At 43.3% G+C, this 27509-nt stretch overlaps 1 pseudogene; it reads right to left on the bottom strand.

Moving 5' to 3' along the window:
• LOC117500800 overlaps positions 1-27509 on the bottom strand; it is a 203646-nt pseudogene that overhangs the window by 74471 nt on the left and 101666 nt on the right.

The raw sequence follows: 27509 nt of genomic DNA, 5'->3' as shown, positions 1-27509 counted from the left end.
AATTTAAGCAATACCGTCTAATAATACTGCCTAAGGGAAGCATATATAAAGTGAATAAAATTGGTCCTAGCACAGAACCTTGTGGAACTCCATAATTAACTTTAGTCTGTGAAGAAGATTCCCCATTTACATGAACAAATTGTAATCTATTAGACAAATATGATTCAAACCACCGCAGCGCAGTGCCTTTAATACCTATGGCATGCTCTAATCTCTGTAATAAAATTTTATGGTCAACAGTATCAAAAGCAGCACTGAGGTCTAACAGAACAAGCACAGAGATGAGTCCACTGTCCGAGGCCATAAGAAGATCATTTGTAACCTTCACTAATGCTGTTTCTGTACTATGATGAATTCTAAAACCTGACTGAAACTCTTCAAATAGACCATTCCTCTGCAGATGATCAGTTAGCTGTTTTACAACTACCCTTTCAAGAATTTTTGAGAGAAAAGGAAGGTTGGAGATTGGCCTATAATTAGCTAAGATAGCTGGGTCAAGTGATGGCTTTTTAAGTAATGGTTTAATTACTGCCACCTTAAAAGCCTGTGGTACATAGCCAACTAACAAAGATAGATTGATCATATTTAAGATCGAAGCATTAAATAATGGTAGGGCTTCCTTGAGCAGCCTGGTAGGAATGGGGTCTAATAAACATGTTGATGGTTTGGATGAAGTAACTAATGAAAATAACTCAGACAGAACAATCGGAGAGAAAGAGTCTAACCAAATACCGGCATCACTGAAAGCAGCCAAAGATAACGATACGTCTTTGGGATGGTTATGAGTAATTTTTTCTCTAATAGTTAAAATTTTGTTAGCAAAGAAAGTCATGAACTCATTACTAGTTAAAGTTAATGGAATACTCAGCTCAATAGAGCTCTGACTCTTTGTCAGCCTGGCTACAGTGCTGAAAAGAAACCTGGGGTTGTTCTTATTTTCTTCAATTAGTGATGAGTAGAAAGATGTCCTAGCTTTACGGAGGGCTTTTTTATAGAGCAACAGACTCTTTTTCCAGGCTAAGTGAAGATCTTCTAAATTAGTGAGACGCCATTTCCTCTCCAACTTACGGGTTATCTGCTTTAAGCTACGAGTTTGAGAGTTATACCATGGAGTCAGACACTTCTGATTTAAAGCTCTCTTTTTCAGAGGAGCTACAGCATCCAAAGTTGTCTTCAATGAGGATGTAAAACTATTGACGAGATACTCTATCTCCCTTACAGAGTTTAGGTAGCTACTCTGCACTGTGTTGTTATATGGCATTAGAGAACATAAAGAAGGAATCATATCCTTAAACCTAGTTACAGCGCTTTCTGAAAGACTTCTAGTGTAATGAAACTTATTCCCTACTGCTGGGTAGTCCATCAGAATAAATGTAAATGTTATTAAAAAATGATCAGACAGAAGGGAGTTTTCAGGGAATACTGTTAAGTCTTCTATTTCCATACCATAAGTCAGAACAAGATCTAAGATATGATTAAAGTGGTGGGTGGACTCATTTACTTTTTGAGCAAAGCCGATAGAGTCTAATAATAGATTAAATGCAGTGTTGAGGCTGTCATTCTCAGCATCTGTGTGGATGTTAAAATCGCCCACTATAATTATCTTATCTGAGCTAAGCACTAAGTCAGACAAAAGGTCTGAAAATTCACAGAGAAACTCACAGTAACGACCAGGTGGACGATAGATAATAACAAATAAAACTGGTTTTTGGGACTTCCAATTTGGATGGACAAGACTAAGAGACAAGCTTTCAAATGAATTAAAGCTCTGTCTGGGTTTTTTGATTAATTAATAAGCTGGAATGGAAGATTGCTGCTAATCCACCCGCCCCGGCCCGTGCTACGAGCATTCTGACAGTTAGTGTGTCTCGGGGGTGTTGACTCATTTAAACTAACATATTCATCCTGCTGTAACCAGGTTTCTGTTAGGCAGAATAAATCAATATGTTGATCAATTATTATATCATTTACCAACAGGGACTTAGAAGAGAGAGACCTAATGTTTAATAGACCACATTTAACTGTTTTAGTCTGTGGTGCAGTAGAAGGTGCTATATTATTTTTTCTTTTTGAATTTTTATGCTTAAATAGATTTTTGCTGGTTATTGGTAGTCTGGGAGCAGGCACCGTCTCTACGGGGATGGGGTAATGAGGGGATGGCAGGGGGAGAGAAGCTGCAGAGAGGTGTGTAAGACTACAACTCTGCTTCCTGGTCCCAACCCTGGATAGTCACGGTTTGGAGGATTTAAGAAAATTAGCCAGATTTCTAGAAATGAGAGCTGCTCCATCCAAAGTGGGATGGATGCCGTCTCTCCTAACAAGACCAGGTTTTCCCCAGAAGCTTTGCCAATTATCTATGAAGCCCACCTCATTTTTTGGACACCACTCAGACAGCCAGCAATTCAAGGAGAACATGCGGCTAAACATGTCACTCCCGGTCTGATGGGGAGGGGCCCAGAGAAAACTACAGAGTCCGACATTGTTTTTGCAAAGTTACACACCGATTTAATGTTAATTTTAGTGACCTCCGATTGGCGTAACCGGGTGTCATTACTGCCAACGTGAATTACAATCTTACCAAATTTACGCTTAGCCTTAACCAGCAGTTTCAAATTTCCTTCAATGTCGCCTGCTCTGGCCCCCGGAAGACAATTGACTATGGTTGCTGGTGTCGCTAACTTCACATTTCTCAAAACAGAGTCGCCAATAACCAGAGTTTGATCCTCGGCGGGTGTGTCGTCGAGTGGGGAAAAACGGTTAGAAATGTGAACGGGTTGGCGGTGTACACGGGGCTTCTGTTTAGGGCTACGCTTCCTCCTCACAGTCACCCAGTCAGCCTGCTTTCCCGGCTGCTCGGGATCTGCCAGGGGGGAACTAACGGCGGCTCAGCTACCTTGGTCCGCACCGACTACAGGGCCTGGCTAGCTGTAGAATTTTCCCACGGTGCGGAGCCGAGTCTCCACTTCGCCCAGCCTGGCCTCCAAAGCTACGAATAAGCTACACTTATTACAAGTACCATTACTGCTAAAGGAGGCCGAGGAATAACTAAACATTTCACACCCAGAGCAGAAAAGTGCGGGAGAGACAGGAGAAGCCGCCATGCTAAATCGGCTAAGAGCTAGTAGCTACGCTAAGCTAGCGGATTCCTAAAACCGTAAAGTGAATAATGTGTAAATAATTTAGAGGTGATTCAGCAGAATGAGTGCTTTAGTTAAGGCACGTAAAGATTACACTGGGAAACAAATCGTAATCTAGATAACTAGATCAATCTAACTGCGCAGATTAAACAGCTAACAGATACAGAAAAACACCCCTGTGCTCCGGAACAGGAAGTGATACAATACCGCAGTGAGAGCCAACCACCAGTAGCTCTCTTCATTCATAGAATAGAATTTAAAATTCTTCTTCTTACTTATAAGGTTTTGAATAATCAGGTCCCCATCTTATCGTAGGGACCTCATAGTACCATATTACCCCAATAGAGCGCTTTGCTCTCAGACTGCAGGCTTACTTGTAGTTCCTAGGGTTTGTAAGAGTAGAATGGGAGGCAGAGCCTTCAGCTTTTCAGGCTCCTCTCCTGTGGAACCAGCTCCCAATTCAGATCAGGGAGACAGACACCCTCTCTACTTTTAAGATTAGGCTTAAAACTTTCCTTTTTCGCTAAGGCTTATAGTTAGGGCTGGATCAGGGACCCTGAACCAACCCTTAGTTATGCTGCTATAGACTTAGACTGCCTGGGGGGTTCCCATGATGCACTGTTCTTTCTCTTTTTGCTCTGTATGCACCACTCTGCATTTAATCATTAGTGATTGATCTCTGCTCTCTTCACAGGCATGTCTTTTTCCTGGTTCTCTCCCTCAGCCCCAACCAGTCCCAGCAGAAGACTGCCCCTCCCTGAGCCTGGTTCTGTTGGAGGTTTCTTCCGTTAAAAGGGAGTTTTTCCTTCCCACTGTCGCCAAGTGCTTGCTCACAGGGGTCGTTTTGACCGTTGTGGTTTTTACGTAATTATTGTATGGCTTTGGCCTTACAATATAAAGCATCTTGGGGTGACTGTTTGTTGTGATTTGGCGCTATATAATAAATAAAATTGAATTGAATTGAATTGAAAACTGATTCCCAGAGACAAAGGGGACATTTACCTCCGATACCCAGAGACAAAGGGGACATTTACCTCAGACACCAAAAAGGCAAAGGGGACATTTACCTCCGATACAGAGAGACAAAGGGGACATTTACCTCCAACACCTGAAAGGCAAAGGGGACATTTACCCCTGATACCCAGAGACAAAGGGGACATTTACCCCTGATGCCCAAAACACAAAGAGGACATTTACCTCAGATACAGAGAGATAAAGGGGACATTTACCTCCGATACAGAGAGACAAAGGGGACATTTACGTCCGATACAGAGAGACAAAGGGGACATTTACCTCCAATGCCCAAAACACAAATGGGACATTTACCTCCGATACAGAGAGACAAAGGGGACATTTACCTCAGATACAGAGAGATAAAGGGGACATTTACCTCCGATACAGAGAGACAAAGGGGACATTTACCTCCAATACAGAGAGACAAAGGGGACATTTACCTCAGATACAGAGAGATAAAGGGGACATTTACCTCCGATACAGAGAGACAAAGGGGACATTTACCTCAGATACAGAGAGATAAAGGGGACATTTACCTCCGATACAGAGAGACAAAGGGGACATTTACCTCAGATACAGAGAGATAAAGGGGACATGTACCTCAGATACAGAGAGACAAAGGGGACATTTACCTCAGATACAGAGAGATAAAGGGGACATTTACCTCCGATACAGAGAGACAAAGGGGAAATTTACGTCCGATACAGAGAGACAAAGGGGACATTTACCTCCAATGCCCAAAGCACAAATGGGACATTTACCTCCGATACAGAGAGACAAAGGGGACATTTACGTCTCTCTTGCGCCTGAATGTGACCTTGGCAGAAGTCGTGTTTGTGCCTCTGGACACATGTTCCCCCACACAGCTGTATGAATTAAATATTCACTCACTTAAGGCAAAGACTGGCCGAGTTCACATGTTCCAGATCTGATCCCCCACAGTGAGAAACACACACACACACACACACACACACACACACACACACACACACACACACACACACACACACACACACACACACACACACACACACACACACACACACACACTGACGTGATCCAAGGACAGACTGTCTCCACACCACCTCTACAGTTTTTATTTCATGTGGATTATTTTGAACCCTTTTCACACGTGTCCTCATGTTTAATAATAATTTCAGTTTGCTTTAAATGGGATCATTTGTCAAATCCACAGCAGTGCACAATATCCTCCTTCGTAGATCGTTGTTCAGAGTTGGAACAATGCACGTCTACGATCAGACAGTCTCACAGCCTTTACATACGGTGAAAGTCCAAAATGTCGTGTATGTAGGAGCAAAGACGTGCGTCACTAATGAAATCAGGATGTTTCATCAACGCCAGCAGTTGGCTTTTGCTCCAAATGCACGGACGTCCTCGGTCAGCCACACAGGAGAAGCAGTGTTAAAGTGTGCAGTTCTTTATCATTCGAGACAGGAGAGCTTAAAGTTAGACGAGTTTAATTTTGAGCATGTTGGACCACAAAAACTGTTGCAGACATTCTTTATTCCTCTGAGTTCTGGGACGACAGGTGAGCACCAAGTCACATACCAACAGCTCTGAATGCCACAGCTGTCACACCACCAAACTCATTAATTACATGAGTGGTGGGGGAGGGGGGGTCATTTATTCAAGCTGTTTGTCATGATAATAACTGCCACCTTCTGTACAACAACCTGCTGATTTATGCGCGCAGGTCAGCTGACACCTGAGCTGCTTCTACTCCTCACACATATTGTTCAAGTGTGCTCACAGAACAGGCTGTGTGTGAGCACACTTGAACAATATGTGTGAGGGTTTGGAGATGAAGGTACTTGAAATACACGGACACGATTTGTTCATGATAAACTATTGAAGGCTTTAATGGTACAACCCCAATTCCAATGAAGTTTGGACGTTGTGTAAAATGTAAATAAAAACAGAATACAATGATTTTCAAATCCTCTTCAACCTATATTCAATTGAATACACCACAAAGACAAGATATTTAATGTTCAAACTGATAAACTTTATTGTTTTTGTGCAAATATTTGCTCATTTTGAAATGGATGCCTGCAACATGTTTCTAAAAAGCTGGGACAGTGGTATGTTTCCCACTGTGTTACATCACCTTTCCTTCTAACAACACTCAATAAGCGTTTGGGAACTGAGGACACTAATTGTTGAAGCTTTGTAGGTGGAATTCTTTCCCATTCTTGCTTGATGTACGACTTCAGTTGTTCAACAGTCCGGGGTCTCCGTTGTCGTATTTTGCGCTTCATAATGTGCCACACATTTTCAACAGGCGACAGGTCTGGACTGCAGGCAGGCCAGTCTAGTACCCGCACTCTTTTACTATGAAGCCACGCTGTTGGAACACGTGCAGAATGTGGCTTGGCATTGTCTTGCTGAAATAAGCAGGGACGTCCCTGAAAAAGACGTTGCTTGGATGGCAGCATGTGTTGCTCCAAACCTGGATGGACCTTTCAGCATTGATGGTGCCATCACAGATGTGTAAGTTGTCCATGCCACAGGCACTAAAACACCCCCATACCATCACAGATGCTGGCTTTTGAACTTTGCACTGGTAACAATCTGGATGGTCTTTTTACTGTTTGATTTCCACAAACAATTTCAAATGTGGACTCAGACCACAGCACACTTTTCCACTTTGCATCTGTCCATTTCAAATGAGCTTGGGCACAGAGAAGGCGGCGGTGTTTCTGGATGTTGTTGATTTATGGCTTTCACTTTGCATGGTAGAGTTTTAACTTGCGCTTCTAGATGTAGCGATGAACTGTGTTAACTGACAATGGTTTTCTGAAGTGTTCCTGAGCCCACGTGGTAAGATCCTTTACACAGTGATGTTGTTTTTTAATGCAGTGCCGCCTGAGGGATCGAATGTCATGGGCAGAAAGTTCTCCAGATTCACTGAATCTTCTAATTATATTATAGACTGTAGATGATGGAATCCCTAAATTCCTTGCAATTGAACTTTGAGAAACATTGTTTTTAAACTGATGGACTATTTTTTCACACAGTTGTTCACAAAGTGGTGATCCTCACCCCATCTTTGCTTGTGAATGGCTGAGCCTTTTGGGGATGCTCCATTTATACCCAATCATGACACTCACCTGTTTCCAATTATTGTAGGTGTTCTTTGAACATTCATCAACTTTCCCAGTCTTTTGTTGCCCCGTCCCAACTTTTTTGAAATGTGTTGCAGGCATCCATTTCAAAATGAGCAAATACTTGCACAAGAACAATAAAGTTTATCAGTTTGAACATTAAATATCTTGTCTTTGTGGTGTATTCAATTGAATATAGGTTGAAGAGGATTTGCAAATCATTGTATTCTGTTTTTAATTTACATTTTACACAACATCCCAACTTCATTGGAAATGTGTTTGTACCATTAAAGCCTTCAATAGTTTATCATGAACAAATCATGTCCGTCCCACACTGTCATTGTCCCATATTACACATGTCCCATATTGCACATATCCCTCTAAAACATCAATTAGCATTAAAAATATCCAACTTAATAAAACCCCTTAAATAGCTTAAAAACAGTAATAAATATACCTAAAATTAAAAATAGTTAAAAACAAATATTGCACCATATGCAGTGGTGGGCACAGTTCCGATAACCGCTAATAATCGAAGATAATGTTTTCATTATCGGATTATCTTTAAAAAGCATTATCGGACTAATTATCTTGCGATAAATTTTAGACCGATAACGTGGTAAATAAAGCTGAACATGTTGTGAAAGTGACGTGACACGGACCCACAACAGGGGGCGTTAATGAACGGACAATGGATAAGCCAAAAGTAACAATTTAATGTTGTGAATCGCACAACTACGTACAGACAATAACAATATGGTGGACTGTCAATCATACAGCAGGTGACGTGTGGGCAGGCTCGACGATAGAAGACGCCTGGCGAGAGAAGAGCTGGATCCCCACACAGCTTCCACCACCAACGGAGCTGAAGAACACCGGAGCCGCCAAGCCCTGCGCCCCAGGTGGCCGCTGTCTTCAGCAGTCAGACCCGGTACTGCTGGCAGAAAACAGAGACAGTCCTGATGAGTGTGAGTTTGCACACTCAGTAATCCCACAGTCAGTGTTCAGTAAAGGAGGGAGAACCTCCACCTCCAATCACACACTCGTGCAGCTCCTGTTTAAACCACTTATCTGGTTTGGGGTGTGAGGCGAAGCCGTCGCTGTCACACCAAACGCCAATCCCACAGATAAGGCAGAACACCACAGGATAACGGCTGCAAAAGAAGTTCAGATTATCACTCAACGGTTTGAGTCAACAGAGAAATTACCTGAATGGTAGCTGCTTTCTCGGCGGGGAGGTGGAGTTGCAGTCCGGCCTTTATGGTGGTGGTGATGAGTAGTGGATGAGTGACAGCTGGTACGGATGATGAGTGACAGCTGTCACTCCTGGTTGCTCCGACGCCCTCTCGTGCTTGAAGCCCGCACTTCAAGCAGGGCGCCATCTTGTGGTGGTGGGCCAGCAGTACCTCCTCTTCAGCGGCCCACACAACAGGACCCCCCCTCGGGTGCCGCCGGTAGAAGTCGGCCAGGAAGGCCGGGTCCAGGATGAAGCTCCTCTTCACCCAGGAGCGTTCTTCGGGTCCATACCCCTCCCAGTCCACCAAATACTGGAACCCCTGGCCCTTCCGACGGACATCCAGGAGCCGGCGCACGGTCCAAGCCGGCTCCCCGTCGATGATCCGGGCAGGAGGCGGCGCCGGTCCGGGGGTACAGAGGGGTGAAACGTGGTGAGGTTTGATGTGTGACACATGGAAAACCGGGTGGATCCGCAGTGAAGCTGGCAGCTTCAGCTTCACTGCGGCTGGACTGAGGACTTTGAGGATGGGGAAAGGTCCAATGTATCTGTCCTTCAACTTTTGGGTTTCCACTTGCAGGGGAATGTCCTTTGTGGAAAGCCAAACCTCCTGCCCAGGCTGATACGCAGGGGCCGGGGCACGCCGGCGGTCTGCATGGTTCTTGGCCCTCGTCCGGGCTTTGAGCAGGGCAGAGTGGGCGGTACGCCACACCCGACGGCACCTTCTCAGATGGGCCTGGACCGAGGGCACCCCGACCTCTCCCTCCACTAGTGGGAACAATGGGGGCTGGTACCCCAAACACACTTCAAATGGGGAGAGGCCGGTGGCAGACGAGACTTGGCTGTTATGAGCGTACTCGATCCAGGCCAGATGGTCACTCCAGGCCGTCGGGTGCGTGGAGGTCACACAACAGAGGGCCTGCTCCAGTTCCTGGTTAGTCCGCTCTGCTTGCCCGTTCGTCTGGGGGTGGTACCCAGACGAGAGACTGACGGTGGCCCCAGTTCCCTACAGAAACTCCGCCAGACCTGGGAGGAGAACTGAGGACCACGATCCCATGCAGACGCATGACGTGGTGGACCAGGAGGTCTGCAGTCTCCTGGGCCGTCGGGAGCTTCGGGAGGGCCACGAAGTGGGCCGCCTTGGAGAACCGGTCCCACTATCGTTAAGATGGTGGTGTTTCCCTGGGATGGCGGGAGGCCCGTGACAAGGTCCAGGCCGATATGAGACCAGGGGCGACGAGGCACAGGCAGAGGCTGGAGGAGGCCTTGGGCCTTGTGGTGGTCGGCTTTGCCCCTGGCACAGGTGGTGCAGGCCTGGACATACTCCCAGACGTCGGCTTCCATAGACGCCCACCAGAAGCGCTGCCAGACCACTGCCACGGTCCTTCGCACCCCTGGGTGACAGGAGAGCTTGGAACCGTGACAGAAGTCAAGGACCGCAGCCCTGGCCTCTGGTGGGACGTACAGTTTGTTCTTCGGACCGGTCCCCGGGTCCGGGCTCCGTGTCAGGGCCTCCCGGACGGTCTTCTCCACGTCCCAGGTAAGGGCGGCCACGACAGTGGACTCGGGGAGGATGGTTTCAGGGGGGTCTGACAGCTCGGTCTTGACCTCCTCTTCGTGCACCCGGGCCAGGGTGTCAGATCGTTGGTTCTTTGTCCGGGGCGGTAGGTGATCCGGAAGTCAAAACGCCCGAAGAACAGCGACCAGCGGGCTTGCCTGGGGTTCAGACGCTTCGCGGTCCGGATGTACTCCAGGTTCCGATGGTCCGTGAAAACTGTAAATGGTACCGATGCTCCCTCCAACAGGTGTCTCCACTCCTCAGGAGCCTCCTTCACCGCAAGAAGTTCCCGATTGCCGACGTCATAGTTCCGTTCAGCTGGGGTCAACCTGCGGGAAAAGTAGGCACATGGATGGAGAACCTTGTCGGACTCCCCGCTCTGGGATAGCACGGCTCCTATCCCTGAGTCAGAGGCATCCACTTCAACAACAAACTGGTGCTTGGGATCGGGCTGCACCAGAACCGGTGCAGTCGAGAACCGGCGTTTCAACTCCCTAAACGCGGCTTCGCACCGATCCGACCAGGTGAAGGGGACTTTTGTGGAGGTCAGGGCTGTCAGGGGGCTAACTACCTGACTGTAGCCCTTGATGAACCTCCGGTAGAAATTTGCAAAACCGAGGAACTGTTGTAGTTTCCTACGGTTCGTTGGTTGGGGCCAATCTCTCACCGCCGCAACCTTGGCCGGATCAGGGGCGACAGAGTTGGAGGAGATAATGAACCCCAAGAAGGACAAAGAAGTGCGGTGGAACTCACACTTCTCGCCCTTCACAAACAGCCGGTTCTCCAACAACCGCTGTAGGACCTGACGTACATGCTGGACATGGGTCTGAGGATCCGGAGAAAAATATCGTCTAGATATACGAAGACAAACCGATGCAGGAAGTCCCGCAAGACGTCATTAACCAATGCTTGGAACGTCGCGGGGTGCATTGGTGAGGCCGAACGGCATGACCAGGTACTCAAAGTGACCTAACGGGGTGTTAAATACCGTCTTCCACTCGTCTCCCTCCCGGATCCGAACCAGGTGATAAGCATTCCTAAGATCCAATTTCGTGAAAATTTGGGCTCCATGCAGGGGCGTGAACACTGAATCCAACAGAGGTAACGGGTATCGGTTGCGAACCATGATCTCGTTCAGCCCTCTGTAATCAATGCATGGACGGAGTCCGCCGTCCTTCTTGCCCACAAAAAAGAAACCAGCACCCATCGGGGAGGTGGAGTTCCGGATCAACCCGGCAGCTAACGAGTCCCAGATGTAGGTCTCCATTGATTCGCGTTCCGGACGTGAGAGGTTGTACAGCCTGCTGGACGGGTACTCAGCGCCCGGTATCAAATCAATAGCACAATCGTACGGACGGTGTGGGGGAAGCGTGAGTGCCAGATCCTTGCTGAAGACGTTAGCAAGGTCATGGTACTCAGCCGGCACCGCCGCCAGATTGGGGGGGACTAAAACCTCCTCCTTAGCTGTCACACCGGGTGGAACCGAGGATCCTAAACACTCCCGGTGGCAGGTTTCGCTCCACTGAACCACAACCCCAGACGGCCAATCAATCCAGGGATTGTGTTTTAACACCCATGGAAAACCCAAAATCACTCGGGAGGTAGAAGGTGTTACATAAAACACAATCTCCTCCCTGTGATTCCCAGACACCACCAATGTCACTGGCTGTGTCTGGTGTGTGATTAGTGGAAGAAGGGTGCCATCTAGTGCCCGCACCGACAATGGTGACGGTAAGGCCACTAGAGGGAGCCCAACCTCCTTTGCCCATCTGCTATCCAGCAGATTCCCCTCCGACCCCGTGTCCACCAGTGCTGGGGCGTGAAGGGTTAGATCCCCACTCAGGATCGTGACTGGGATTCGTGCAGATCGTCGGGGTTTCCCCAGTCTCTAAGGACGAGTGCTGCTGTTTTGACCGTTTGGGGCATTGTCTCTGTGTGTGCTCAGTAGAGCTGCAGAGAAAACACTCTCCACGGATCAGCCTCCTTTGTCTCTGATCTGATGGTTTTTTGGCCCTGCTCGTTTCCATAGCAACGTCAGCAGGGGGAGCTGTTGTCACGTGGAGAGCCCTGGCAGTGGAGCGTGGGGAAGTCGGCTCCCTCTCAGACCCGGGAGGAAGAGGGACGGCTTGTTCCTGACCACGCCCCTCGTCTCGCTGCCGTTGGTGTTCCGTTAATCGGTTGTCTAACCGTATAACCAGGTCGATAAGCCCATCTAAATCCCGCGGCTCGTCCTTCGCCACCAGGTGCTCCTTAAGGACCAGAGACAGTCCGTTTACAAAGGTGGCGCAGAGCGCAACAGCATTCCAGCCAGCTCGCGCTGCTGCGATGCGGAAGTCGACTGCATACTTCGCTGCGCTCCGACGCACCTGCCGTATCGACAGCAGCACACTTGAAGCAGTCTCGCCTCTATGAGGGTGGTCGAACACCTGTCGGAACTCCCTCACAAACTCAGTATAAACCGTTAGGAGCCGTGAATTCTGCTCCCAAAGCGCCGCAGCCCAGGCGCGTGCCTCTCCTCGAAGCAAATTTATAACGTAAGCCACCCGGCTAGCGTCTGACGCGTACATGACGGGACGCTGTGAAAAGACGAGCGAGCACTGCATCAAGAAGTCCGCGCACGTCTCCACACAGCCTCCGTACGGCTCCGGAGGGCTTTCAACGAACCCCCCCACTGTTTCTGAATGTCTGTTCTGGCACACGGTCAGCAGGAGGAGGTGCTGCAGCAGCGCCCTGAGCACGCGCTTCCACCTGGGCGGTGAGAGCCTCTATCCTACGATTGAGAACACTGCTCTGCTTGGTAACTAAGTCCAACCGAGCGGTAAAGGCGGTTAAGATGTGCTGCAGCTCACCCAACACGCCTCCTGCTGGCGCCTGTGCACCTCGCTCTTCCATTGGCTGTTCAAGCGATGGTTGACGCCCCTCGGGATCCATGACGCTGGCCGAGAAATCCTGTTGTGAAAGTGACGTGACACGGACCCACAACAGGGGGCGTTAATGAACGGACAATGGATAAGCCAAAAGTAACAATTTAATGTTGTGAATCGCACAACGACGTACAGACAATAACAATATGGTGGACTGTCAATCATACACCAGGTGACGTGTGGGCAGGCTCGACGATAGAAGACGCCTGGCGAGAGAAGAGCCAGATCCCCACACAGCTTCCACCACCAACGGAGCTGAAGAACACCGGAGCCGCCAAGCCCTGCGCCCCAGGTGGCCGCTGTCTTCAGCAGTCAGACCCAGTACTGCTGGCAGAAAACAGAGACAGTCCTGATGAGTGTGAGTTCGCACACTCAGTAATCCCACAGTCAGTGTTCAGTAAAGGAGGGAGAACCTCCACCTCCAATCACACACTCGTGCAGCTCCTGTTTAAATCACTTATCTGGTTTGGGGTGTGAGGCGAAGCCGTCGCTGTCACACCAAACGCCAATCCCACAGATAAGGCAGAACACCACAGGATAACGGCTGCAAAAGAAGTTCAGATTATCACTCAACGGTTTGAGTCAACAGAGAAATTACCTGAATGGTAGCTGATTTCTCGGCGGGGAGGTGGAGTTGCAGTCCGGCCTTTATGGTGGTGGTGATGAGTAGTGGATGAGTGACAGCTGGTACGGATGATGAGTGACAGCTGTCACTCCTGGTTGCTCCGACGCCCTCTCGTGCTTGAAGCCCTCACTTCAAGCAGGGCGCCATCTTGTGGTGGTGGGCCAGCAGTACCTCCTCTTCAGCGGCCCACACAACAGAACAGCTACAAACATTTATAAAATTTAAAATCAGTTGAGCACCTACCTGTTAAATGTTTCGTAGCAGATGTGTAGTTCTACCCTCTACAAAACAGAGAAAAGCTGCTTCAAGAAGAAACTACTCTATCCTCTGCAGGCAAAGGAGAACTGGTCACAAAAAAAAAAAAAAAACTCATTTCTTTTAACCCCATAATAATATGAGGGCAATATCACCCAAGTCATCCAGAGGTATATATTTTTAACTTATGGTTCAACTTTTAAACTAATTTCAGACAAGTTATTTAAAATAACGTCTTGTCTGAAGTTTTATAAAGTGTAAATATCAGATACGAGGTCTTCCAAAAAGTAATCCCTGACAAATCCCTGACACTGACTGGTGTACAGGCAATAATTTGGCAAAAAACACCAGGAAAACAATATATCTGATCATTGACTTCATGAGGAAAAGAAATGCCTCTTGATATAAATGGTGAAAGAGTGTAGAGAGTTTAGACCGTCAACTTTCTGGGCACACATACACATCTCATCAGACCTCTCATGGGCTCAAAACACAAACGGTTTCATTAAGAAGGCACAACAGTAATTACCCTTCCTCCATTTATGTTAATAAATGGTTTAGTAGACTTTACACAATAAACTTGTGTAGGACACCCTGTGCAATATTTTTTTTTTCTCAATATTTATTTCATTCATTTAAAAGAAAAACAGAAAAGCAGAAATGAATATATTACAAGATATTGAATGAAAAGGAGCAGAGAGAAGAACAAGTCTTACTTATTTTCTGCCCCTTTTTACAATACAATCTTTCAATTTTAAGCATTATTATTCAACATTATTTAACAGATTACATTTTTTGACTTTGTCACATACCACTGACTTATTTCATAATTTTAGCCATTATTTAAAGATTACATTTTTAACAGGTTACATTTTAGACTTAAAACATTTTAGACATTATTAACAGATTACATTTTAGGCTTTGTCATAACCCACTGACTTATTTCATAGTTTCATACTTACTTAATACATCTAGTTTAATACGTTTTTTAAATAATTTGAGCGACCTTGATTCTTTGATTTCTTTGTTGAGATTGTTCCATAATTTTACACCATTTACTGCAATACTCCGTTCCTTTACTTTGGTTCTGTATCGTGGTTTTTTAAAGACTTCTATTCCTTTCAAATTATAGCTACTTACTCTTTTTTCAAACATATTTTGAATGTTTGTTGGTAAAGTATTTTTATTAGCTTGGTGCATTGTTTGTAATATTTTCAAATCAACTAAATCATGAAATTTAAGTACCCTATACTTAATGAATAATGGATTAGATGGATCTCTAAAATGACTGTTACTAATCATTTTTAAAGCTCTTTTCTGCAGAATAAATAATGGTTGTGTGTAAGTTTACATGTTGATCCCCAGATTTCTACACAATAAGATTACGATTTGTTTCCCAGTGTAATCTTTACGTGCCTTAACTAAAGCACTCCTTCTGCTGAATCACCTCTAAATTATTTACACATTATTCACTTTGCGTGTTTTTAGGAATCCGCTAGCTTAGCGTAGCTACTAGCTCTTAGCCGATTTAGCATGGCGGCTTCTCCTGTCTCTCCCGCACTTTTCTGCTCTGGGTGTGAAATGTTTAGTTATTCCTCGGCCTCCTTTAGCAGTAACGGTACTTGTAATAAGTGTAGCTTATTCGTAGCTTTGGAGGCCAGGCTGGGCGAATTGGAGACTCGGCTCCGCACCGTGGAAAATGCTACAGCTAGCCAGGCCCCTGTAGTCGGTGCGGACCAAGGTAGCTTAGCCGCCGTTAGTTCCCCTCTGGCAGATCCCGAGCAGCCGGGAAAGCAGGCCGACTGGGTGACTGTGAGGAGGAAGCATAGCCCTAAACAGAAGCCCCGTGTACACCGCCAACCCGTTCACATTTCTAACCGTTTTTCCCCCACTCGACGACACACCCGCCGAGGATCAAACTCTGGTTATTGGCGACTCTGTTTTGAGAAATGTGAAGTTAGCGACACCAGCAACCATAGTCAATTGTCTTCCGGGGGCCAGAGCAGGCGACATTGAAGGAAATTTGAAACTGCTGGCTAAGGCTAAGCGTAAATTTGGTAAGATTGTAATTCACGTCGGCAGTAATGACACCCGGTTACGCCAATCGGAGGTCACTAAAATTAACATTAAATCGGTGTGTAACTTTGCAAAAACAATGTCGGACTCTGTAGTTTTCTCTGGGCCCCTCCCAATCGGACCGGGAGTGACATGTTTAGCCGCATGTTCTCCTTGAATTGCTGGCTGTCTGAGTGGTGTCCAAAAAATGAGGTGGGCTTCATAGATAATTGGCAAAGCTTCTGGGGAAAACCTGGTCTTGTTAGGAGAGACGGCATCCATCCCACTTTGGATGGAGCAGCTCTCATTTCTAGAAATCTGGCCAATTTTCTTAAATCCTCCAAACCGTGACTATCCAGGGTGGGGACCAGGAAGCAGAGTTGTAGTCTTACACACCTCTCTGCAGCTTCTCTCCCCCTGCCATCCCCTCATTACCCCATCCCCGTAGAGACGGTGCCTGCTCCCAGACTATCAATAACCAGCAAAAATCTATTTAAGCATAAAAATTCAAAAAGAAAAAATAATATAGCACCTTCAACTGCACCACAGACTAAAACAGTTAAATGTGGTCTATTAAACATTAGGTCTCTCTCTTCTAAGTCCCTGTTGGTAAATGATATAATAATTGATCAACATATTGATTTATTCTGCCTTACAGAAACCTGGTTACAGCAGGATGAATATGTTAGTTTAAATGAGTCAACACCCCCGAGTCACACTAACTGTCAGAATGCTCGTAGCACGGGCCGGGGTGGAGGATTACCAGCAATCTTCCATTCCAGCTTATTAATTAATCAAAAACCCAGACAGAGCTTTAATTCATTTGAAAGCTTGTCTCTTAGTCTTGTCCATCCAAATTGGAAGTCCCAAAAACCAGTTTTATTTGTTATTATCTATCGTCCACCTGGTCGTTACTGTGAGTTTCTCTGTGAATTTTCAGACCTTTTGTCTGACTTAGTGCTTAGCTCAGATAAGATAATTATAGTGGGCGATTTTAACATCCACACAGATGCTGAGAATGACAGCCTCAACACTGCATTTAATCTATTATTAGACTCTATTGGCTTTGCTCAAAAAGTAAATGAGTCCACCCACCACTTTAATCATATCTTAGATCTTGTTCTGACTTATGGTATGGAAATAGAAGACTTAACAGTATTCCCTGAAAACTCCCTTCTGTCTGATCATTTCTTAATACATTTACATTTACTCTGATGGACTACCCAGCAGTGGGGAATAAGTTTCATTACAGTAGAAGTCTTTCAGAAAGCGCTGTAACTAGGTTTAAGGATATGATTCCTTCTTTATGTTCTCTAATGCCATATACCAACACAGTGCAGAGTAGCTACCTAAACTCTGTAAGGGAGATAGAGTATCTCGTCAATAGTTTTACATCCTCATTGAAGACAACTTTGGATGCTGTAGCTCCTCTAAAAAAGAGAGCTTTAAATCAGAAGTGCCTGACTCCGTGGTATAACACACAAACTCGTAGCTTAAAGCAGATAACCCGTAAGTTGGAGAGGAAATGGCGTCTCACTAACTTAGAAGATCTTCACTTCGCCTGGAAAAAGAGTCTGTTGCTCTATAAAAAAGCCCTCCGTAAAGCTAGGACATCTTTCTACTCATCACTAATTGAAGAAAATAAGAACAACCCCAGGTTTCTTTTCAGCACTGTAGCCAGGCTGACAAAGAGTCAGAGCTCTATTGAGCTGAGTATTCCATTAACTTTAACTAGTAATGACTTCATGACTTTCTTTGCTAACAAAATTTTAACTATTAGAGAAAAAATTACTCATAACCATCCCAAATACGTATCGTTATCTTTGGCTGCTTTCAGTGATGCCGGTATTTGGTTAGACTCTTTCTCTCCGATTGTTCTGTCTGAGTTATTTTCATTAGTTACTTCATCCAAACCATCAACATGTTTATTAGACCCCATTCCTACCAGGCTGCTCAAGGAAGCCCTACCATTATTTAATGCTTCGATCTTAAATATGATCAATCTATCTTTGTTAGTTGGCTATGTACCACAGGCTTTTAAGGTGGCAGTAATTAAACCATTACTTAAAAAGCCATCACTTGACCCAGCTATCTTAGCTAATTATAGGCCAATCTCCAACCTTCCTTTTCTCTCAAAAATTCTTGAAAGGGTAGTTGTAAAACAGCTAACTGATCATCTGCAGAGGAATGGTCTATTTGAAGAGTTTCAGTCAGGTTTTAGAATTCATCATAGTACAGAAACAGCATTAGTGAAGGTTACAAATGATCTTCTTATGGCCTCGGACAGTGGACTCATCTCTGTGCTTGTTCTGTTAGACCTCAGTGCTGCTTTTGATACTGTTGACCATAAAATTTTATTACAGAGATTAGAGCATGCCATAGGTATTAAAGGCACTGCGCTGCGGTGGTTTGAATCATATTTGTCTAATAGATTACAATTTGTTCATGTAAATGGGGAATCTTCTTCACAGACTAAAGTTAATTATGGAGTTCCACAAGGTTCTGTGCTAGGACCAATTTTATTCACTTTATACATGCTTCCCTTAGGCAGTATTATTAGACGGTATTGCTTAAATTTTCATTGTTACGCAGATGATACCCAGCTTTATCTATCCATGAAGCCAGAGGACACACACCAATTAGCTAAACTGCAGGATTGTCTTACAGACATAAAGACATGGATGACCTCTAATTTCCTGCTTTTAAACTCAGATAAAACTGAAGTTATTGTACTTGGCTGTAATACTTATTGTACTAGAAACATGGTGTCTAACCAGATCCTTACTGTGGATGGCATTACCCTGACCTCTAGTAATACTGTGAGAAATCTTGGAGTCATTTTTGATCAGGATATGTCATTCAAAGCGCATATTAAACAAATATGTAGGACTGCTTTTTTGCATTTACGCAATATCTCTAAAATTAGAAAGGTCTTGTCTCAGAGTGATGCTGAAAAACTAATTCATGCATTTATTTCCTCTAGGCTGGACTATTGTAATTCATTATTATCAGGTTGTCCTAAAAGTTCCCTAAAAAGCCTTCAGTTAATTCAAAATGCTGCAGCTAGAGTACTGACGGGGACTAGAAGGAGAGAGCATATCTCACCCATATTGGCCTCTCTTCATTGGCTTCCTGTTAATTCTAGAATAGAATTTAAAATTCTTCTTCTTACTTATAAGGTTTTGAATAATCAGGTCCCATCTTATCTCAGGGACCTCGTAGTACCATATCACCCCAATAGAGCGCTTCGCTCTCAGACTGCAGGCTTACTTGTAGTTCCTAGGGTTTGTAAGAGTAGAATGGGAGGCAGAGCCTTCAGCTTTCAGGCTCCTCTCCTGTGGAACCAGCTCCCAATTCAGATCAGGGAGACAGACACCCTCTCTACTTTTAAGATTAGGCTTAAAACTTTCCTTTTTGCTAAAGCTTATAGTTAGGGCTGGATCAGGTGACCCTGAACCATCCCTTAGTTATGCTGCTATAGACGTAGACTGCTGGGGGGTTCCCATGATGCACTGTTTCTTTCTCTTTTTTCTCTGTATGCACCACTCTGCATTTAATCATTAGTGATCGATCTCTGCTCCCCTCCACAGCACGTCTTTTTCCTGGTTCTCTCCCTCAGCCCCAACCAGTCCCAGCAGAAGACTGCCCCTCTCTGAGCCTGGTTCTGCTGGAGGTTTCTTCCTGTTAAAAGGGAGTTTTTCCTTCCCACTGTAGCCAAGTGCTTGCTCACAGAGGGTCGTTTTTGACCGTTGGGGTTTTACATAATTATTGTATGGCCTTGCCTTACAATATAAAGCGCCTTGGGGCAACTGTTTGTTGTGATTTGGCGCTATATAAAAAAATTGATTGATTGCTTGATGCTTAGTTCAGGTCTTGTTCATTGTAGTATTTTATTCTGTCCTCAGTTGCTGTTCATAGTCCTCTGTTTCCGTTTGACCTTCTTCTCTGTTTCCCTCACGCCCCTCTGATTATGTTCTCACTCCACTGCACCTGCCTCGTGTCTCTGTCTCTCACTTTGATTCTGTCTGCTTTGTGTTTTCCTTCACTCACTCTCTTTGCATCTGCTCATGCATCTTTGTCTCTTACATCACTCCACTTTGTGTTTTCCTTCCTTATCAGTGGTGGGCACAGCTAAACAAAAAGTTAGCTTCGATAACAGATAATCAGCTAACTGAAAAGTAACTTTTTTTTAAAGCTAAATCAATAAACCACCAAAAAATTTATCGGAAGCTACAGCTAACCAGTAACTTCCAGTATTGTCTCCGGTACACTTACAACTATTAACAAGCTGAATTTGATTAAATGACACCGGTTTCCAGACTCTGGTGAGGTGGAAAAAGCCAGTGTCTGACATTGCCTCTCATCTTACGGTATGACATGAGTATGGGCAGAATGAGGAATATGACACTAGATATAGTAATATTGTTATACATGTTGACACCAGTGATGTTAGGATGCAACAATCTGAGGTCACAAAGATGGATATAGAGGACCTGTGACAATGCCAGAAAGATGTTTTAACATTGTTTAATTATGGTCCCCTCCACTTTTGGGGAACTGATGAGGTTTACAGCAAGCTGACATCCTTGAATAGGTGTTGCTAAGTAAGTTCTGTATTAGCAAGAGTTTAGATTGATTGATAAATGGCCCTCTTTCTGGGGTCACCACAGCTTGCTGATGCTGGATGGCCTTCACCCTACTGTGGAAGGCTACTTAGGTAACATTAGGAGTCCACAGGAGGCTATGGAGCAGGTGATTAGAGAGCCTGTAGGACCTACTATTAACGTGGATGTGGAATTCACCAGTTTAGTGGGGAAACTAAGGCAGGAAAACCACTATGGTGATAGTGTAATTTATATGTCAGGAAAGTAGTTTTTTCATTTCAACCTCTTTCCATTGACAAATCCAGAAAAGGGAATAGAGGGTCATTCTTTGCAAATTTAGTGCCCATTACTATTTTGGATAATTCTATAACTAGGTTGCCCCACCAGTGGATTATCTAATGTATTCACAAATTCTGCTTCTACTACTTTCAGCTCATGTGGAACTTCAAAAACATAAACCTAATTGATGACATTTTGCATACATTCGGACAAAACCACTCTAGAGGTCTGCTGGTCAAACTGTCAACTCTTGAATGGTCTTTAGCCTAGGATTCATTAATATAATGTCACTGTCCTCAAAATCATTGCTGATTAATGATCTATTTCTGGAACATCGCATAGACATGATTGGCTTATGTGAAACCTGGTTGAAACCCAGTCTCCTCCTGCCTTTAAATGAAGCCTGCCCACCGGTGTACACATTCAATCATGCCCCTTGCAATGCAGAGCAAGGCAGAGGTGTTGTTTAAATTCATAAATTTGGGTTTAATAGGGGTCCCAAATATAATTCATTTGAACTTTTGTCTCTCTGCTCCATTCAGGCTACCACTTACAGTCACAATCAGAAGAACAAAATTCCGGCATGTTACTTTGTCACCGTTTAAAGGTTTCTGGGCTCATATTCAAACTCTTAGATGAATTTAGTGAGTTTATCTGTGATTTGCAACTTTGCTGATAAGATTCTGATTGTCCTGTGACTACAGTATTCATGTGAATAAGGTCAAGATCAAGGCTTCGTTATAGTCATTGTATATGTATACAACAAAATTAATTGCACTCAGTTTAAAAAAGGACTCAGTCCCTAGGACAATAAAAAGAGTAACACATTACAATAACATTCACGCACCCACTAACACACGTCCACACACTAACACACCTCACCTAATGCACATGTACTCTAAATAAAAGAATAAATAATAGTGTACTGAGTGTTGCCACAGCTATCAGTATATAGTAAGTTATTGCAGATGATATACAGTTGTCGGTTGTGTTTTTAAGAGCAGAGAGCAGTGTGAGGAAAGCTTTAGAATAAAAATTGTTCAGCGGTCTGGGTGGTGTATGTTTTCGTGGTCCTGTAACTCCTTCCTGAAGAAGTTGGAATAAATTATGGGTGAGGTGACATGAGTCCTTTAAGATGCTTGATGTTGACAGCAAGTGGTGAAAATGTCTTCCAGGGCAGATTGGTGCATAGGTCACATTTATTTGAAATGGGACAATGCATATTAATGAACATAGTTACATGTAGATATGCCGGATTACAGCAGGATACTATTTCCATCCGTAGTTCAAGTAACATAGAAACAGACTAAGAACACACAACATACCAAAACAAATCAATCATGACAGAAAACAATTAAAACAATTAAACCGAATATACATACAATATTTACAAATTCAAGTAGCAGCAATTGATCGTTAATAAGCAGCCAACAGGTGGAGGAACTAAAAGAGTTTTATGATGATGGGTGATTGAGGTGCAGAAGTACTGCAGTAAAGTGACAAGTGCTACATGTAAAGTGCTTCAGTGCCTGGTTGAATTGCGTATTACAGTACTGGGTTGTACTGCACATTGTCCCAATACACTCATTTGCACGTGCACACGTGTAATCTGAAAATCCTGTCAACAGAAAAAAAATTCCTGTCACAGTGAATTTTCCCAGATGAAATGGAAAATTGCCAAGGTAGTCCCATTATATAAAATTGAGACACGGTGCGGAGCCGAGCTCCAATTCGCCCAGCCTGGCCTCCAAAGCTACGAATAAGCTACACTTATTACAAGTAACCGTACTGCTAAAGGAGGCCGAGGAATAACTAAACATTTCACACCCAGAGCAGAAAAGTGCGGGAGAGACAGGAGAAGCCGCCATGCTAAATCGCTAAGAGCTAGTAGCTACGCTAAGCATAGCGGATTCCTAAAAACACGCAAAGTGAATAATGTGTAAATAATTTAGAGGTGATTCAGCAGAAGGAGTGCTTTAGTTAAGCACGTAAAGATTACACGGGTGAAACAAATCGTAATCTAGATAACTAGATCAATCTAACTGCGCAGATTAAACCAGCTAACAGATACAGAAAAACACCGCTGTGCTCCGGAACAGAAGTGATACAATACCGCAGTGAGAGCCAACCACCAGTAGAGGCAAGCCTCACATAAGAACTGAAAAGTAATCATCAGAATAAAAACAAAGCTAGAAAGGAACCTAATCATGGCTCAACTAAGAAATAAAAGATAACCAGGTGGCACAACAAACTATATGCAAAGAGGTGAAACAAACCCGGTGACCTACAAAATCATGCAATAAATGAAACAAGATAACTGATAAACAGAAAAAAGCAATAAAATTAAAGGAAACTAACTGGTCAGCAATAAGTGACAAATGGAACATATTCAGATAAGAAACAAGTGAAGATCAATATAACCACGGACTGGTGACTAAAGCATAATAGAATAAATATGATCAACAGAATTAAACTAAGACTAAAGCAACGTAAGAGACCAGAGTGAAAGCAAATAATGAACAATAAAGCAAAACTAAATATGTGGCAAAGAAAAGATACACAGAGAGTAAACAAAACAAAGCCAATAATAAACTGAGCATAGAAACCTGACATGAACATGAAACAAGACCAACATAACCTAAGCAGAACTATGATACATGACATGACTAAAACACAAAAGGCTCGGAACACGAAAGTGGAAAAAGCCCAGAATCATAACAGCTGGCCCAAATGGGTTGGATCATCACACCTCTTGTGTGCCTAATCAGCTGGAAATAGTGTCAACTGACTTCCAACTGAGTCCCCACATGGAAACATTTTATTGAAAAAGTATATAAATTTCATGTTTTAAATGATTTATATGTTGATCCTATATGGTGTAAAATCTCCCTATACAAACTATACAAGTTTGATGTATTTTACAATAAACGTGTGGTCATATATGGCAAATATAACATATATGACATGTATGTTGTTTATATGATTTATATATAAAAGACTATTGTACCCTTTATAGAGTATCAAATTTCTAAGAGATTTGTGCATTCTCAAACTTGTGAAATATATCTTTAAAGAGATCAATTCAGATCAATGACATGCAGCACTGCAGCAGGGTCTTTTATGACACGGGCCAATAAGAATCTAAACTACTCTAAAGTGGTGTACACTTAACCTGCTCCTGTGGCTAATAGCCCATTACAGGAGAAAGGAGGTTAATCCAATCAGCTTCAAGTATTGTAATAAATGTCATGCCTTTTCCCAAACAAACTGACCAGGAGCCTTCCCAGATTGATAATGTGTGGAAGTTAAAACAGTGCTACATATATCAGTTTGGTATTGGCATCCAATAGCCTGTGAACTAAAACTCTTTTAGACAAAAACTCTGGTACAAACGATCACTGAAACTTTATTCTTCCATTTGTTGACTTCTGAAAAGTGACCAGTTTTTACTTCTTTTGATAGGTGGAAATAGTTCCTGGGTCAAAGTCTACATTGACAAGCTGGCTTGGGCTGTGGCACAAAATGCCAACTCTGCTACTTACAGAAATCAGGGGAAAGAATAAACAAAGAAAAGCTGGACACAGAAGCACTGATGCTGTTTGATGACAGTCCAGGAGCAGTTGTAGGTATAGTGTTTTAAAAATGGATGTTCCAGATGTTTCTTAGTGAAGCTTGAATTGTCAACTGGACTAGGTTATGGAGTTAAGAATGTTTCGCTTCCATCACGGAGTGCTGTCAGCTTAGATTAGTCTTCATATAGTATTTTGAAACTATCTGAAGATGAGTCTGAGGTGACAACACTTCTGTGATGAGCCGAAACATTCTTATTCCATAAACCTAGTCCACCTGTTTGCTTTGGATGTTGGTTATGTTTTGTTCAAAGTGTAAAAATACATTTGTAGAGTTTTGTACTGAAATAAAAAAGTCTGAAATTTGCTCAAGTATTTATTTTAATGTTATGTTTTATGGACACAGAATCTTATACAAAAAATATAGTATCTTATAACAAACTTATGAATAATAATATAAATCCTTATAAACCAGATGTAAGGAGTCACACTATTAACTTAAGAAATATAAAAATTGCATAAGATCATTTAAAATGGGTATCTTCTATTATTATTTGTGTTTTTTGTATGCACTTTCACATGTTCATATAAGATTTTTATACTTTTTATATAAATTATTTACTAGTACCATATATCTAGAATGCTAAATTGAATATATAAAACCTATAGTATTACATAAGAGTCTGAAAATCCATTATATGATTTATGTGTTCTTTCTGGGATATTTTACATAAAATATAGTAGTCTTATAAGGACAATACTCCTTAATTTATATAAGACATGATGCTTGCCATATATAAACCATACTGTTTTCCATATGGTTCCATAGTATGGCCTAATTAATCTGACAAACTCATCCCAACTGCTCAAATCAGAATCAGAATCAAATTTATTGCCAAGTAATACAAGGAATTGATCTGTTTAATTGGTGCATAAACAAAAACAAAAATAAATAAAAAAATACATCAGTAAGAAGTAAAGGAGTGGAACCGCTGCCTGTGACTTAACATCTGCATGGACCGCTCATCTAATTCATCTTTGTTGTTATGTTCCGTTTTGTAAAACTATTGTAAAAAAACTTGATACAAAAAACTGATACAATGCACAAGCAGAGGGTCACCCCTCTGAGTCTGGTCTGCTTGAGGTTTTTCCTCATTATCATCAGAGGGAGTTTTCCCTTACCACTGTCACCTGTGTTAGATCTTACTTGTGTGAAGCACCTTGGGGCAGCTTTGTTGTGATTTGGTGCGATATAAATGAAATTAATTTAATTAAATTGAATTGTACATACTGGTGTCCTGTCCAGGGTGTACCCGGCATCATGCTCTATGGCTGCTGGGATGGGCTCCACCCCCCAACGACCCTTAATTGGAGTAGGCGGTTGAAGATGAGAGTGTAAATACGTTAAAAAAACATGGATGATACTTATTTCCATTGTGGTCCATTTAAAAATCAAACGATAAAATTGAAGTAAAAAAAATAGTAGTAATACAAATAATAATAATAATAATAATAATATAATAACAATAATAGTTGTATATGATAACAAGAACCTAAGCAATTTATTCTTTATGAATACATTAAGACAGTAATTAACATTCAAAAATTACAGAAGAAACTTTGCATAATTTATTACCACCTTTGAAAAATGTCAGCTACCTATTTTATAAACACTACCCAATCTAGAGCACATGGATCCCACAGGCAACATGCTAGTTTTATTGATTAGCTTATTGTTATGTCTTCTCTCCATACTGGTAATTTTACTACTTAATGTATTTGATATTACTGGCGGACGCAGACTCAGCTGTCAGCAATTCCTGTGATTGTTGGCGTCCTTATGAGAAGCAGTTTGATTTGGCAGAATGACCAAAACAATGAAAGAAATGTATATAAAAAGGAAGTAGAAAGCCCAACTGGAGAGAAGAGCAGTGCCTGCTGTTGATACAGCTCGTGGAGGAGAATTAAAGAATTTTTAAATTTCGTCATCCTGAATCACTTCCTGTTCCTCTCTGTTGGCACGGTGTCTGGCGATTGTTTGATGCTCGGTCTGGGACTATTTTGCGTGTTCTGACCACTGATTTTTTGGATTACGGCTTTCTGCCGGCTGTAGAGGACTGTATATCTCTTCCCGGTACGGCGTACCCCTGCATACTGGCTGTAGAGGATTGTATATCTCTTCCCAGTATGGCGTACAAGCTGTAGAGGACTGTATATCTCTTCCTGGTATGCTGTTACCGGCTGTAGAGGACTGTATGTGTCTTCCCGGTATGGTGCACCGCTGTGTACCGGGAAAGAGACATACCCTGTCTTTGGAGTTAGATTACATTTTGTTGAACCATTCCTACACCAGCTGTTTTTGGAATCCCTCAGCCAGAGTTGGGTTAGTCTGTATTTTTGTTGTGACACTTACCTGTTCCTGAGTTTAAATCAAATCAAATCAATCAAATCAATTTTATTTATATAGCGCCAAATCACAACAAACAGTTGCCCCAAGGCGCTTTATATTGTAAGGCAAGGCCATACAATAATTATGTAAAACCCCAACGGTCAAAACGACCCCCTGTGAGCAAGCACTTGGCGACAGTGGGAAGGAAAAACTCCCTTTTAACAGGAAGAAACCTCCAGCAGAACCAGGCTCAGGGAGGGGCAGTCTTCTGCTGGGACTGGTTGGGACTGAGGAGAGAACCAGGAAAAAGACATGCTGTGGAGGGGAGCAGAGACAGAGAGTTTAACTAAACTGTAATAAATCCCTGACTTTTTGAATGCACCTTTGAGTCTCCGGCTGTATGCATATCGGGGATCTTCCTTTGTTGGTTCCTGGCTCTAATCGTAACCAGTATATCTCTTCCCGGTACTGCGTACCAGCTGTAGAGGACTGTATATCTCTTCCCGTTACTGCGTACCGCTGCATTCTGGCTCAATAAAAATTTCTCCTACTTTTATATTGTAGTAACAAGTAATGAAGATGGTTAAGGGAGAATGTATCGGAAAGTCACCAGAAATGTAAATAAGGAAGTAAAGTACAGATATGTCAAAATTCTACTGTACATAACAAAGTATTTCTACTTTGTTACATTACAACACTGGGTGTCTGTCGGAGGAGGTCTGTTATCACAGTCTCTGTGTT

This window comes from Thalassophryne amazonica, chromosome 19 (genome assembly GCF_902500255.1).
Source record: "Thalassophryne amazonica chromosome 19, fThaAma1.1, whole genome shotgun sequence".
NCBI classification, from domain to species: domain Eukaryota; kingdom Metazoa; phylum Chordata; class Actinopteri; order Batrachoidiformes; family Batrachoididae; genus Thalassophryne; species Thalassophryne amazonica.
This window is presented reverse-complemented; position numbering and strand designations above follow the sequence as displayed.